The 15,917-nt window shown below is 38.5% G+C and overlaps 1 protein-coding gene across 3 annotated transcripts in view; it reads right to left on the bottom strand.

Moving 5' to 3' along the window:
- CBLB (Cbl proto-oncogene B) overlaps nt 1-15,917 on the bottom strand; it is a 127,128-nt gene that overhangs the window by 57,889 nt on the left and 53,322 nt on the right. The window lies entirely within an intron of this gene.

The raw sequence follows: 15,917 nt of genomic DNA, 5'->3' as shown, positions 1-15,917 counted from the left end.
TAGAACTAGATTTACTCCTTTTTCCTATGATAGTTTTATTATTTTTATTTTTTCAGTTTTCTCTTAATTTATCTACTTCTTGTTCTCCTTTTAAATGCTTTCTAGTTAAAAACTTGCTTTCACTAGCATATTAAAAACCATAAAAAAATATATATTATAAACTATATATAATAAACTATATAAAATTATATATCACTAGTAAACAAAACAGAAAGAAATCAAGCTTTTCTGCTATTCTCTCATTTCCATTCATTTTCCAGGCTTGTATCAGTTAATCAAAAATTACTTGGCTTTTGACACAGAAATCCCATCTAGTATAGTGCAAAAAACAAAAAAATCCTTAGATGCAAATAATCCTTTTGTACAAAAAAATCTGCGGGAAGTGGTCAGAAGAGAAGAAAAGAAAGAAGAAGGAAACTTTATGAGAGCTTATGCCTGGAGATTCCTTGATGTTCCTTGCAGGAAAAAAAGGGCCATTTCCCAAGCTAATATACAAAATAGAGGACACTGAGCAGTTTGTGATGAAGGATTTGTATTCTTGTGAATTCTACTGGAGTGTTTTAATGTGTTAGAAGTGTCCTATGTATGTCAAGCCAGTTCAACTTTAACCATCTCAGGTATTATTTAAAAATTACTCAATCAATTTAATGAAAACCACACATGCTTAAAATGCTTATCAATCATGTAATTTACAGTCTGTTTAAAGACAGTATTTTAAATTAATTCAAACTTATTCTTAACTTCCTTGACACATGGAAATATTAAGACAGACATTTATTTTAGTTGAACATATTTCCTGGGGTCTTCCTAAAAGAACACTCAGTTTAGCACTGAGGTGGTAATTATTTCAACTACATTTGTGAACTTTATAATAGAGATTTCTGTGGAAGCTGTGTTGCAGATATTCTATAGGTTTTACTACCAAGAAAATTATAATAAAGTTGTTGTGAAAACATAAGTAATTTAAAACAAACAAAGCAATCCCTGGTGAATACACTCTCCCTTCCCTCAAGATTAAGAATGGCTTTGGGGTAAGTCATTCAGAGTCCTCTAATTCCTTCAGCAAAATCAGATGTCTGTAATTACGATGCTCAATAGTTCCTTGCTATCCCCCCTTCCTATTTCCTTTGTATTTTAATTACACTCATGTATTCTTTATTATTTTGCTCCTCAGAACTCAAGCCTGATGCAGAGGAGCAAGCAACAGCTTTTTTCATGTGGCTTCCTCAGTCTGCCCTAGACCCAAGATTAAACAAGAAGCTTTCTGTACTTGGGACAGACGGAAACACGACTCGGTGCGAGTTCGAGCAGAGCTCTGCCTTGCCTGGCACAATCAGTGTCCCACATTAATGTGCTGTGCTGCAGGGGCTCTTTTCAGGTACAAATTCACCTGGTGAGCTCGCTGGGTCCCTGAGGCTTGAGCCCTGCGATTAGTTAAGGGATGAAGCTACATGGAGGTGCCATCTGGGGCACTCGCTTGTCTGTCCCTGCAGAGGCACTGCCTGCTGGGCACAGCTGCACAGGACATGGCAGCAAATGCACAGCAGAGACATGCTCCCAAATGGCTCCATCTAAATCACAAAGCCTCTTCCTTCCCTCTTAGAGCAGCATCAGTCACTACGTGCATCAGGACACTTCTGTTCCGGTATACAAAACCGTAAGGAAAGGAAAAAAGTAATCTTAAGGAAAAAAATCATAAGGAAAGGAAAAAACCCCTATTTTTTGTTTGCATTTGAATAAACAAGAAAAAAAAATATTTTAACATCTGAGACAGCTTCTTTAAATCTGATGGCAAAGGTGAAACTTGAAACCAGCTAGAAACTTGTCTGTGCTTGAACATATATCACAGCATGTACAAACTGCAAGAGATGACAAACTCCTGGTAATTTATATGCAGGACATCTGGTTTTTTCTCTTTAATTTTGATTCTTACTCTATGAGATCATTATCTCAAGTCCTTCTTTGGTATCAAAAAGCCATGATAAATCATGCCTCATTTTTTCACTTACATATTTTTTCTTTAGAACCGCAAAGCACATATTGCACAGATTTTTGCTCAGATATGCTTATGTGATACCAGATCTCAGTCCCTTCTTGAGGCAAAGATACAAAGCTCACTGACTTCTGAAAGGGTTTTCAACTATTATGGTGCAGAGATGATGGCACTGGGGTGGGCAATGACTCTCCCTCTCTGGGCATTTCACCTGCCTGAAGATATCTATCCATTTCAGCAATGTACTTTTCCTGCCTTGGGGAGGGTGTTCCCAGGACACCTCAGGAAGCATGTACTCCACTTTATCAGACCTGGCAGTCTGTGTAGCTGCATTTTTCAGCTTAGGATGGTTCCCTTCCTTCTCCCATATGGAAGGATGGACTGGTGTCAAAAATTTTCCATCTTACTCTGCATTCATAAGTTTTTCCATCTTACTTTCCATTCATAAGTTTAAGACAAGGTATTCATTTGAAAAAACAACAACTAAAACTATCAAAGTTCGGCAATTTAGTGGATAATTCTAATAGAAGCCAAAAAACCATTTGATTTGAGCACCTATTTTAGGTCTCATTGCCACCATGAGATTGTAAAGAATACAGTTTGCATCTCTTGCAGTAATAAAGGTTTTCTTCTCCAGGTCACAGCAAAGACTGATGCAGGGGCAAGGGGACAACTGCACTGGCAGCCTGGTGGAGCAGAAGAGCTGAGCAGATAGAGATGTGCTCCAGAGATCCTTTGACTCACTGGATTCTAGCAGGAGAGATATCCTAAGGGATCACATTGGAGCTACAGCTCAAAGTAACACTATCCAAATTATACATAAATAGTGGTTTTAATGCCTCAGCAGCCAGCTTTGAGGGTTTAAAATTATAATATACTTTCACTGGCAACCTGGGGTTGGTTAGAGGTGGAACTTCTTTCCTCAGCTGTGGAGGAGAGCACAGATGTTTTATCTCTGCAGAGAAGGGGTTTCATGCTGATGAGAAAAACCTTAATTTCCTGAAATTAAAATCAAACAACACTGCTTTATACAAAAGTGAACTAAGATGATCATTTGCCAGTATATAATAGCTACTGTGCTAAAATATAACAATCTTTTAGCACTAAATGATGTTATATCAACAGCATTTTAGGTAACACACAGTGTAGGTCTCATCCATATTACTTGCAACATACTCAACACCTCCTAGCTGATGATTTCCTATAATTCAACCTTAGATTTTTGCTACCTTCCTTTCACTGAGTCCAACTAATGCCGAACAGGTCAAATCCCTTGTAGAACTTGATTCCTGAAGTACCATTTTGTCAGTCATAGTCTATAGTTTGTTGCCAACCATCTTTGCCCATGACAGATTTACTGAAGAACCAACACGGCCTGAATCGACCCCAGAACACCTAAGATACAAAGATTAAATACTGAATTTTCATTTCACATAAACTTGTAAAGATCTACTGAATCAGTAAGCATCTTTTGGTTAATTAGAAAGATGCATTTTTAAACTTCAAAATGAATCTGTCTTTTGCAGTTATACCTCATCAGCAAAATTTCTAAATAGAGATCAAAGCCTGAAGACAAGAATTTTGGGTTTCTTCACTTCTCAGCATTACTATATTCTGAATCAGTTTTCTCTTCAACTGCCAGGAGTGAGGTCAGGCTAGAGAATACTGAAAAGATTTGATTTGAAAATTGAAGGACTATTTAAATGTCAATCATATGCAATGTGAAAACAGGGCTTGATAATGGAGATACTACGATATCCCAGCCAAACCAGAACAGCAGCAGCTGAGTAGTAGGAGGTCTGAAAGCAGTCCTGCCCTCCTGGATCTACAGAAAATGAAGTAAAGCATGATCAACATGCAGTAGCATAGATAGATTTTGGCTGTGTCAACTTTGTAATCACTGCATGAAGTTCATTTACTTGCTGGAAGGCAGCATAGTCCAGCAAATAGGACTGGACAGGGAATTAGGCAGTGTCACTTCCTTTCTGCCACTGGCTTTAATTATGAGGTGGAAGGAACACCTGAGCCCTGCATTTACTGCACGACATGGATGAACAGAACAAAATGCTCAGAGAGCTCTGAACTTGGAGAGCTCTGAACAAAAACACACAGCAGATCCAGCCTGTGCATAAATACACAAAGCAAAACATCAATCAGTGCCCTGGTCCTTCAGAATTATTGGATGTCACAGACAATAACCAAGACAAAGTCATTTTAACAATAAATAGATGTTACTCCTGCAAAAGCTTGAAAATGTTTATCTCTACCTTCATACCACATGTATATATAATTTCTGCTTTCATGCCCATGTATTACTATGCCCATGAAAAAAACCAATCATTTTACAACAACAAATATTTCTGAAAAAAAACCCTCCAGTGTGAATGAATATCTCTGCAGTTATTTATGTCATTACAAAAATTAGATTATTGCTGGAATTCCTTCTTCATTGCATCTAGTAAGTGTTTCATCTTTCTGCATCCACATTGATACACTTTATTAAACCATCACCTGCTGTAATAAACAATACACCAACTTTCCAACTCATAATATACAACTCAATACCTGGCAAGGAAAATCAGTCTGTAGAGTTAGAATAAAATCTATTTGGCAGCTAAGAATACTTTCTAGATAGAACTTTCACAAAAGTTCACCAAACTGCTCCTAAATAACAGATAATTCCTCCATAATCATTTTATAGAATAATCGTACAAAGACAGCTCTCTTAGCTGGCAAAACTGCAAATCATAACTGCATAGGAATTAAGATGAAAGAAAGTTTGAAATATGAATTTCATAAGGTGAATTGTTTATTTTGACTTCTAAAAATCCATCCCCCCCCCAAATATTAAAGCCTCAAAATCCAAAGCATATGTACAGAGCTCATTTCATTTAATTAGTTCTATTCAAAACAGATCTCTGATCCATATGCTTGATTGTGGTAAAACACAAGGATTCTACAAAATACATGTTTCTGATCCAAAGGAACAGAATAGAGTCTTGTGATTCAGGTACAAAAGAGGAAAATGAAGACCCATGTTCTGAGCTCTGTTACTCCACTCTCACAAAGTTCAGAATTTATGTTTTGTGACTCAGATTTCCATTGTGTAAAAAAAGCTCTTTACAAATTCTTTCCTATTTTTATATTGCCACTATAAGGACAGTCATAGCTGCTCATAAAATCCCCTGACAGATGATACTTCTGCCATTAGCTACTGATAAGTGACTCAAATAGGAATGCACTAAGTCCAGGACAAAATGCAGAAGAGAAAAAAATCTGAAGAAATATGTGAATTTTTTAAGATCTCCAGAAGACATCGGGAAAAGTCTAAAAATTATACATGCTGACAATGGTTCACTCTTGATAATCCAGTACAACCCTGACTCATTCATCCCCCTTCCTCTTACAGAACTTCCCTTCTCAGAGACAGGAAACATAGGAAAAAGATTTAGTAAAACAACTTACCAAAAAAAAAAACCAAAACAACCCCACAACAAAAAAAAAAATCCCCCCCCAAAAAAAACCCAATAACATTTCCACAAGAAAACAAAACAAAAACCCCAACACTTCTTTTTTAGAAATCTACAGGTGCAGAATGCAGTCAGATAATCTGAGCAATGGAGTATTCCTTAACACTTTAGAGGAAGCAAAGGAAACACAAAGGTTCCTGTCAACAAGCTTGCAGGGATAAAAAATGCCTACCATCATATTTGGCAATCAGATCAACTCTGCTTCTGTGCAATGATTATTTTTAAAAGCTATATAAGGACAGGGTATTGTTCAGGGACCAAAGTATATGAGCCTATTCTTGGGATGAAATGTCCCTGGGATTAAGAATAATCATGAGCTCTATTTCCTACTTGTGCCACTGATTCATGGAAGGAACACATATAACTAAACTTTGATGTGATGTAGTATTCCTCATCTGTAAGCTGCTCCACAAACAAAACCTAAAAACCTGCCTTAAACACGGCAAAATTCAACCAATAACTAAATAAATCATATATTAAGCAAAAAAAAAAAACAAAAACAAAAAAAAACCCCAAAAAGCTAGTATAAAATTGTAAGAAACTAACTGGAGGCAACTACTACATTTCTTTGAGCCATGGAGGAGCTGGGTTTATTATGGATAGGAAAGCAGCATCCTTCCTTGAATGGCTCTTCATCAGCTTCTTTGTTACAGGTACAAGGAATATGGTAGAAATCTGTGCTATTCACAATGGATACTGAAAGGAAGAAATGGCAGACTTTGGGTAAAGATTGGGCAAGGATGATTTGGAAAACAAAAAGCTGATTCCAATGTTTCTTTGAATTTTCCTCCATCTTTTCCTTTGCTTAGAAATCATTTTACATTGATACACCAACTTTCACCAGCAGCCTGGTTCCTTTTGCTCTCATATTTAAAAAAAAATATTTAAATGGAAGAAGGCAACACTTGAAGAATTCAAAATTCCATTTCATCTTGTGAAACTGCTTATCAGCTGTCATTGCTTTTTTAGCAGGTATTTATTGCCCAATTTATACAAAAAACAAGAATTAACTTAATATACAGCATCTTAGTAAAGAAAGTGAAATATAAACACAGAGGAAGGAAGAAGGCCAGGGTTTTTGCCAATCTGTAACACTCCACAAATTGACAAGTCTGTCTACTCACCGCTCTTTCATTTGTGAACTGGCATGCCACTGTGCCACCAACACTTCAGCAAAGTTATATCCAAGGATTTTGTTTGCTTTTTGCTGAAAAAATGTTTCATACAGCAGCAACCATGAACAGCTCTTGTTAGCTAGGCTTTAGGCTTTACAGTCCAAGTTTTGAAATTTTCATTACTTCCAGTTCTGTCCAAGGGGCATTTATCCACACAGATAAATGTCTCAAGGTACTCCTAAACCATTTTAATTTCTTTCCTCACTAGCCCTCTGGTATATGAGGTAACAAATAAAACCATGAAATGAAAACTTAAGGAGTGCTGGCAGGAATAAGAAGTAACAAAGGAAACACAGTCTGCATAAAGCAAATTGTGAGTCATCAAAAATAGAGGTGTGTTGACAAGCTAAAGATTTAATAATTTTGCCCATAATTATTATCTCTAATTAGTTATGCAGAAGGATAGAGGTTACAAAAAAAATCCCTCTAGAGAACGCTACTCTGAAAGCAACTTGCATAAAACTGATCTGAATATTTACAAGTACAAATACTTTGTGAAGGATAGTCAATCCTATAACATTTTAAGTAGCAGCATAAACTAAGAGCTAACAGACTTATTGATTTTACTACCAAGACTTTCAATGGAGCCACTAGATCATCCGTACAAAATACATGATTTAACATCCCCAATCGAACACGTACACAGATTTAAAAACCCAGCTGGACACTGGCTGTTTAGTTTTATTTGCTACTTTTTAACAGCCCATTGCTTTTGCACTATGGCTCCACTCCTCAGCAACAACATGTTGTTCAAGCACTCTTTGCTTTCTCCAACCTCCTCCCATAGACATCTTTGTGTATAATGGTCCAATATTATTTAACTGAACACTGAGTTAAGTCTAAAGTCTAATATCTATGTGTATAAATGAAACTGAGGTTATCACAGAATTCCCCAGGAACAACAGTATACTAAGTCTTTAAAAAGCTGAATTAATTCATTGAATGCAGAAAGACAGAAAACTTGTTAAAAACATGAATGAATTAATGTGAAACACAGAAGACTGAATTAGCATCCTTTCACCATCTTCCAAAGCCCTGCTTTGGAAGAGAAATTTTTGGGTAGGGATATTCAAAACAACTTGGCTAAAATAAGCAGCTTGAAAGACAGAGGTGTGGTTGGTATAATTTTTTGGTACCCAATTAGGCCAGTAAGCACCTTGAATTGCAAGAGAAAGCGAGGTCACTACTATTATTCATACTATCCATGTACTGGAAGTAGAACTGATACTACCAAAAGCTGTTAATACTTCCCCATACGGCCATCTTCCTTGTAATTCTTGTAAGGACCACTTGGTTTGATTATTTGTGCCATGGATAGAGCACATCTGTGCCAGGCCAAGCACAGCTGTGTTGTAATCTTCGCTGCAGTGTTGTTCTTGCCTCTCTGCTGGGGCTCTTCTCCATTCTCTGCAGCACAGTCCTTTCTGTCTTCTCAGGGGCTCCTCTTGGGCTCTCGACCCACCCCCTATTTATTTCAGTTACCTTCACGAGCTACAGCTGCTGCCCAACTAAGGACCCTGCAGCTGCAGCTCGTTTGGAGCAACTCAGACCCACACAGGTCTTACAATACAACATATATTCAGGCCCCCACATTTCCCCCCTTTTCTTTTAACAATTATACACATACAATTACAATACACATACAGTTCCAGCTCTCAGGCTGCCACAGCTCTCGGCTGTCTTAGATACAACCATAGAATATATACATATCCCTATACAGTCCCAGCTCTCAGGCTGCCACAGCTCTCGGCTGTCTTTAGATGTTCCAAGGCTCTTTTCCTTAAAGGCCATATTCTTCCAGCTTTCTGCTGCTACAGCTCCTTAATTCAAAGGCCATATTATATTCTACAGTCCCAGCTCTCAGGCTGCCACAGCTCTCAGCTGTCCTATCTTCTATAGTCCCAGCTCTCTGGCTGCCACAGCTCTCGCTGTCCGGGGGATTCCATACCTTCTTTCGATGAGTGGCTGCATGTTCTTCCTCACACGGGGCACCAGTTGTTGTAATCTTCGCTGCAGTGTTGTTCTTGCCTCTCTGCTGGGGCTCTTCTCCATTCTCTGCAGCACAGTCCTTTCTGTCTTCTCAGGGGCTCCTCTTGGGCTCTCGACCCACCCCCTATTTATTTCAGTTACCTTCACGAGCTACAGCTGCTGCCCAACTAAGGACCCTGCAGCTGCAGCTCGTTTGGAGCAACTCAGACCCACACAGGTCTTACAATACAACATATATTCAGGCCCCCACATTGACACACACAGGTCTTACAATACAACATATATTCAGGCCCCCACACAGCTGTGTGCAAAAAGGGACCCTGCTGCAATGACCAACCCAAGTGACTCCAGAAGGGATAAGAGGCTGAATTTGGCACAAATCCTGCCACAGCCAACACAGCAGCCAAAGGCCAGGGCTGGCACAAGGAGGTACTGATGGGGCTAAATGCTTATCTCCCTGACAGTAATCGAGCACGAGCAAAGGAAAGTGGTTTAGTTCTGTGTCATGCTTCATCTAGGCTGCAGTCATGCAAAAACTCAGGAAACTCAGTGGGTTCTTGGTTCTGAGGTGCTAATACCAACAAAGCACGTGTGCCATGCAGCACCCCGAGCAATCCTCTTCCTGTGCAGGTCTGCCTCCCATCTGAGCAGCAAACAATTGATGATGCTTCACTTCACTGGTCTGCAGTGTACTCATTTCCTACACATATTCCATGTTCTGGACTACAGAAATAGTCCAGAACATGGAATCAGGCTTCTCCTTCCAGGGCTTTTTATTCAGACTATGATCTCCCCTTAAAACATGCTGTTATGATGTTTTCTAAGTAAAATAAACTAAAGAGAGATTCATGAGCATTCTTAGCAACAGGCAAAAAGTAATTTAAATTCAAAACCTACTGAATTTTGCAACAGTATGGCTTTTTGAGAAGACAAATATTTATGACTCTTAGAGAGTGAATCCAAAATTTTTCAGGCTTACTGCTCATCACACTGACTGTGGAAATCTGCAACACTATTTAGCCACATTTCAAAGCATTACTATGTAAATGCTTCTTTCTGAGTTTAAGGACTTTTGGCAAACTAATATCCATATGCATTTTCCCCACTTATACAATTCTCAAGTACCTAAATACATTTTTGATATTTAACAGGAAATGGCCTTTGGATCCTATGTGCCTCCCAGAACTCTTGGTGAGACTGACACAAGTCTGGCTAAATGGTGGAACTGAGGGAAATCTTATTTATCCAAGAGGGCCCAAAATTCAAAATTCTCAGCACTGAATTCTGAGCTCAGGGTACTTGACTAAATATATGAAACACTTGCAGGACAAAACCTAAGTTTGAGCTAGCCTGCAGCTGTGAGACACAGATCTAATTCTTAAACAGGGGGCTTTTAACACAAAAGAAGATAGAATATTATTCTCCATTTCTCTTAGCAAAGCCCACAATTAAATCAGAAAGAAAGATGAGATGTTTGATTCAAGAGCAAAGACAGAAGATAGAGAAAGGAGATGGAAAGAAATAGATGGCAACATTGTACTCAGAGAGATTTATTTACAAGGTATGATAATGCAGAGCAGCATGGGAAAGCCCACGAGAAAAAGCTAACACTTCTACAGAAAAGTGTGAACATCATGAAAAAATTAAACTATAAGGAGATGTATTAAACACCAGGAACAAATGCACCTGGTGTTTAATAAATCTCCTTAAACAAATAATTGTGCAGTTGCTATCTAAGTGAACATCTCCTCTCTGCATTCAGGCCTAGCCAGGCAACAGAGCCATGGAATTAAAAAATCTCACATTGATTTAGAGACAGTGAAAATGTAAAAACCCAAAGGCGATCAAGCATGGCCACACACAGAATCATTCCTGGCAATTCTTTTGAGACCTTACCTTTTCAGTTATGATTTTGTTTTTGTTTGTATGTGTGGTAAGAAGTACAGCAGTATTTTTACTGATCAGATCTTCTAATGCAGATAAGAGATCTAAAGAGAAGTTTTCAAATAACATCCACCATCTTGCATTAGGAGTGCATAGAAGTATAAAAACTGCTGTATTTTTAAAAGTGCTGTTACCTGCAGAGAAGTACCTGCTGTGTCACACCTGGTTTCCACTGAGTGCAAGACAACAAGCTGTCCCAGCATTCCTAAGAGCCTGGCCAAAAAGGAATTTTCCTGGCTGAGCTGCTTCTGAGACTTGATCAAGAGAAAATACTGAGCTGTGCATTTTGCCCTAGAATTCAACTTCAGAAAAAGTCCTTGGATTTTACTTTTTGAGCCTCTTGTGCATCATCACTTCTATTTATTTGCTCTGTGACAGTGATAGAAGCCTCTCATCAAAAGCAGAATTGTTTTACAAAAACTAACCCTCTTCATTTCATGTGGCTTCGTGTCAAAAGTGTCATCATTAAATGAGTAGAGAAACTCTACACTTTAACAAATATATTTTATACAGACCTTCAAATATATAGGAATTTTGACCCTAAGCCCTGAAATCAGATTCCACGTAGGCAGACACTCTCATTACAGCATTCTAAGTGTTGTCACTAAAGCATTCTAAGAGTATTTTAGACCACATGAAAACATGATATTTATTCAAAATGGAAATTCAAGTGAAAGCTACATAACCCATCAAAATATAATAATCAGCCTTCAAATCATGTCTCAAGTTATTGAATTCCTATCAAACACATAATAAAAATTTCCATTAGATGCACTCTAATCAAATCCACCTGAAATCATTCACTGAAAATAATTAAACATTACTTAGAGCTGAGATGCTGCTAGCTTGCAGCATTCAGATAACAGAAATCTGTGTCCCATAGCTAAGCAGTGTCACACAAATGCATATGGCACAAAAATATACAAAATAAGATATATGAAGTACTGAAACTGTATGTGGGTCTCATAATAGTCACTGGGGTTTTATTTACTGACTGAGAGACTGTAAAGTGACTTGCATTGAGAGAAGAAAAATACCCAAACCAGTAAACAACCTATTCCCTTTCACATACACCCTGAGGCACTCAGTCACCTGTCCTCCTGCATATGAGGAGCACATCTAAACCATTTAAATCCAGATACATTGCTGCTACATTCTGTTAGGAACTTTATCTGTACAGAATAGCAGAGAGAGAACTATCAAATCCTTGGTTCCAAAACGCCACTTGAAATGATGCTGTACACACTCATGGCCCTTGAGGATCAGGTCAGTGTGTATCCAACATGACAGTTAGGAATCATCTGGCATCAACAGAATGCAGCACAGACCTTGGTCAAAGTCTAACAGATTTTATAAGACGTGTGATTTCACACTAACTAGAAAAAAAATAAAGGTGGCTGAAATATTTTCATCAGTAATTTGGACAGTAAAAGCAAGCACTAAAACCCACAAGGATATAGCTAGACAGACAGGTGTGTTTTTCAAGCAAACAGAGGCAGAATCCTTGCCTTCAGGACACACTGATGTCAAGTCTCCAAACAGAAGCTGTCCATACAAATCAAAATAAACCATTTTGCCTCTTCACTCCTTATCTCCCATGAAAAGCAAAGGAAGATAAAAGAATGAAAAAGACTGAGATGCTACTTGCAAAAAATTACTTTCCTTTTTTTTGGTCTAAAGTACTATAACCATGAAGAAATTTATACCCTGATCTGCTTATTATTTATTTTACATGAAGCTATTCAAAGGCTATAAGGCTGACAGATAACTGCAAATAGCTGCAAAGTGACTGCACAACAAAAACAGCAGATGTAGTTCAATGTATGTGAAGGCATAATGTATTTGAACAAAAAATCTTGACCTGATGTAGAAAATGGCAGGCTCTGAGCTGTCCATTGTTAATCAGAAGCAAAATTTTCCATTATGATAGGCAATTCCATAAAAATATCTGCTCAGTGCTCATCAACAATAAAAACCCACATCAAATATCATGAATTATTAGCAAAATAAGAGAGGAAAAAACCCAGTAAACATAATTATGCCACCATGTAGAAACACAGTTGCCTGCTATCAAATCAGACATATAAGAAACAGAGATAAAAGAGATACACTGAAAGCCAAGTGAGGTTACCAAAGGTAAGAAATGGATACAAACTGAGGCGGAATGAAGCGTGGTGGGACTCTTCACAATGGATGAGTAACCACAGAGGAACTCAGATAAGAGATCTACAAATTGCAAATGACATAAGGAAGATGGATTAGGACTGACAGTAACTAGAACATTTAGTGAAGGTGACAGGAAGCAAGCTCAAAAAATCCCTAATGCACAGAAGTTGTTGCCTAAGGATACTGAGGAGGCAAGTTTAAATAGGTATGAGGGGAAGCTGGGAAAACACCAGGAAGAGCTGCTTCACTGAAGGTTACTGGAGTAACAATGCACAACAGGCTCAGGAAATCCCTTGGCTAAAAACGGCCAAAGGCTGAGAGAGTACTAGGGAACATACTCAATTATACTTATTTGCCCCATTTATTCTTCCTTAGGTATCTCCTTATGCTCACCACTGAAAACAAGAATAACTATAATGATTAGATCAGCCTCTGTCTTAAAAGCAAGACATAGGACTTAAGAACTAAAGCACATGGTTCATGGGTTACCCCCAAAGCTCTTAAGTTCACTCATTTCACTCATACAATTTGATTGCACAGAACTTCTAATACCTGATCACTCATAAATTAATTTTGGATGCCTTGGTGAATGGAAGCATTCTACTGTTGACAATCATCCTTTTTCACCCCCATAACTGAGATTAGAAGGTTGAAGTTGCCCAAATCACAGCCTGCAGCATGAGCGTGGCTACGTGCTTCACCAGGAGGGTGGCCTGGCATTGTCTGGCAGCAGAAAGGGCAGGGGGTGGAGCAGCACTGCTTGAGGCAAAGACTGAGAGAAGCACCAGGCTTGGTCAGGAGCAGAGCCCTGTTCTGTGCTCTCCAATGACAGCTGCAACAAGAACCTACAAGGGTACTTGCCAACACTGGAGACGTGAGCAGCGTTAAGAGGGCTGGTGGTGAAATCGAATCACAGATGTCTTCCAAGATAATCAGTTTCAACAGTGAAAGCCAAGTAAGACAGCATTCCTAAAATTAGATGAAGAGGCTCATAGAGGGCAAGTGTCCAAAGAGAAAAGGTTACTACACCACAGCTGCAGTGGAAACTTCCAAATTCTGAGCACCAATGTGAAAATCTGTTATGTTTCACTTACTGCTACATTTTATCACATGCAAGCCATTGAAACAATACACATGAATAGAATCACAACTAAACACAAAATACAGTAAAATTCAATCTGGTAAAAATAGTTTTGAAGGCATGAAGGTTCCAGGAGTCACACTTTAAGAGTTTACTCCCCTGAGACAACACTTCTGCAGTTTTGCCTAGCAAGGCAGTTCACTTTGCTACTTGCAAAAGTAAACACTTTATGCAATTATGGATTCCTGGAACAATCCATCAGTCTCTGAAAACAAATTGCTTTGAAACAGGAGTGTAAACCAAAAGACAATACTGGTCTTCCCTCAAAGACTGGAATGTAAACCTAAAGACAATACTGGTCTTCCCTCAAACACCGAAGCATTCCAGCTCTTGCTACCAAAGCAAGAACAGGAGACGGAAATTGAAACAAACAAAAATCTCTGGATATTAAGACATCCAGCTGCAAATTTCTAATCACCCTTTTTTTTTTTCATGAGTCATCCTTAAAATCACTGCACTAAATATCCTCACCACGTGAAAATACTTCTATTAAGAGTGCGTGAAATTATGCTATCTTTAGTGTTGTTTACATTCCCAACACTTCAATTTCTCTAATTACTTGAATGCTGCAGCTAAATTAAATATATAAATATACTCTTAAGAGCCATTGGACTAAAATATTCACAGTCAAAAACATATTCTCACTTCTGTTTTTTCAGATCAGCCATGCTGGGATAGGAAAGGAGCATTAACTACCAAAGTACACCATGTATTTAATCACCCTTTGATACTATGAATAATGAGAGACAACTGTTTAGATCTGAAGGGAAACAGAACTGGAAAAATAAAACTGCATTCCTTCCATCTCTGGGAAGCTCAGAGCACCAGGTACCACAGCAGGTAGCCTGCTGATGTTTAGCACAGTTTGAAATATCCTCGACAAAGAGCTTCACTCGTTGTGGCGTATTTGGTGTTGGAAGACCTTTCACCCATATTATCAGTTTTCATCCCACATAAAAGACATGTGACATGAAGTGAATGAGAAATACTATTGCTGTCATAAGCCATATCTGAGTTACTATAAGAAATACTTGTGATCAATAGCTATTGTTGGCTTTTACATTCAAACAAACTATAACGCTTCTATCCTCTAGAGACTGAAAAAGGATCATTACCAAAAAAAGAACAATTACACCTAACTACAAAATATAATGCTGGAGAAGCTTGTGCAGCCAACTTGAAAAACATCTCAATATGTATCAGCAAAAAGACAGAGTCCTTGGAAGTTTTTGTGCCCCAAGTCCCCACACAGCCTGCCCTGTCCCTGGACAGCTTCCCAGAAAAAGCAACGTCCTGTACACCGCTTTCCACCAGAAGTCCCACAGTACTCCTTCACTCCTCCTATTCCCTAATGGCTAAAAGTAAATTTTTCATCTGGCTCCCAGAGAAGAGAAAGGGAAGACTGTGAGAGACAGACAGGAAAGGGGAAACAGAGAAGGCAAAGGCCGAATAGCTATCCTGGAGCTTCTTGTTTCCCACCCACCAAGCCACATTCCACAACCCCATAGGGAGAGACCCCCTTTAGTACAGAAGATAAAGTAGTATCTGCCATGGAGCGTTCTCTTACAGAATGTGCAACCATGGAAAAGACTGACACACAATATGAAATATCCAGTGTGTTGTATTCATGTGCTCATACCAGTCTAAAGCCCACTGGTAAACATTTAGAAAGAGAAAGAACCTTACCCTATGTTACTATTCTAACACAAAAATTCCCAAAGACTTCTCCTGAGAGCTTGAGGATTAAAAGGCCTGGCTAGTATGTCATGGTGACTCATTGCTTAAATCCAGAATATTAGAAGATAAGCTAGCCAGAAGAAACTTTTCTTTTGCCATAAGTGATGTTAATTAAAAGGTCAAGAGATCTAGAGGAGGTACTGAGAGAAAAACCTCAGAAGGAGAAAATGAGGACATTAAAAACATATATTTTTTTAAAGGTGGGGATTAAAGGAGGATAAAATAAAACCCTTTGAAAGCTA

Source organism: Zonotrichia leucophrys, chromosome 1 (genome assembly GCF_028769735.1).
Source record: "Zonotrichia leucophrys gambelii isolate GWCS_2022_RI chromosome 1, RI_Zleu_2.0, whole genome shotgun sequence".
NCBI classification, from domain to species: Eukaryota; Metazoa; Chordata; class Aves; order Passeriformes; family Passerellidae; genus Zonotrichia; species Zonotrichia leucophrys.
This window is presented reverse-complemented; position numbering and strand designations above follow the sequence as displayed.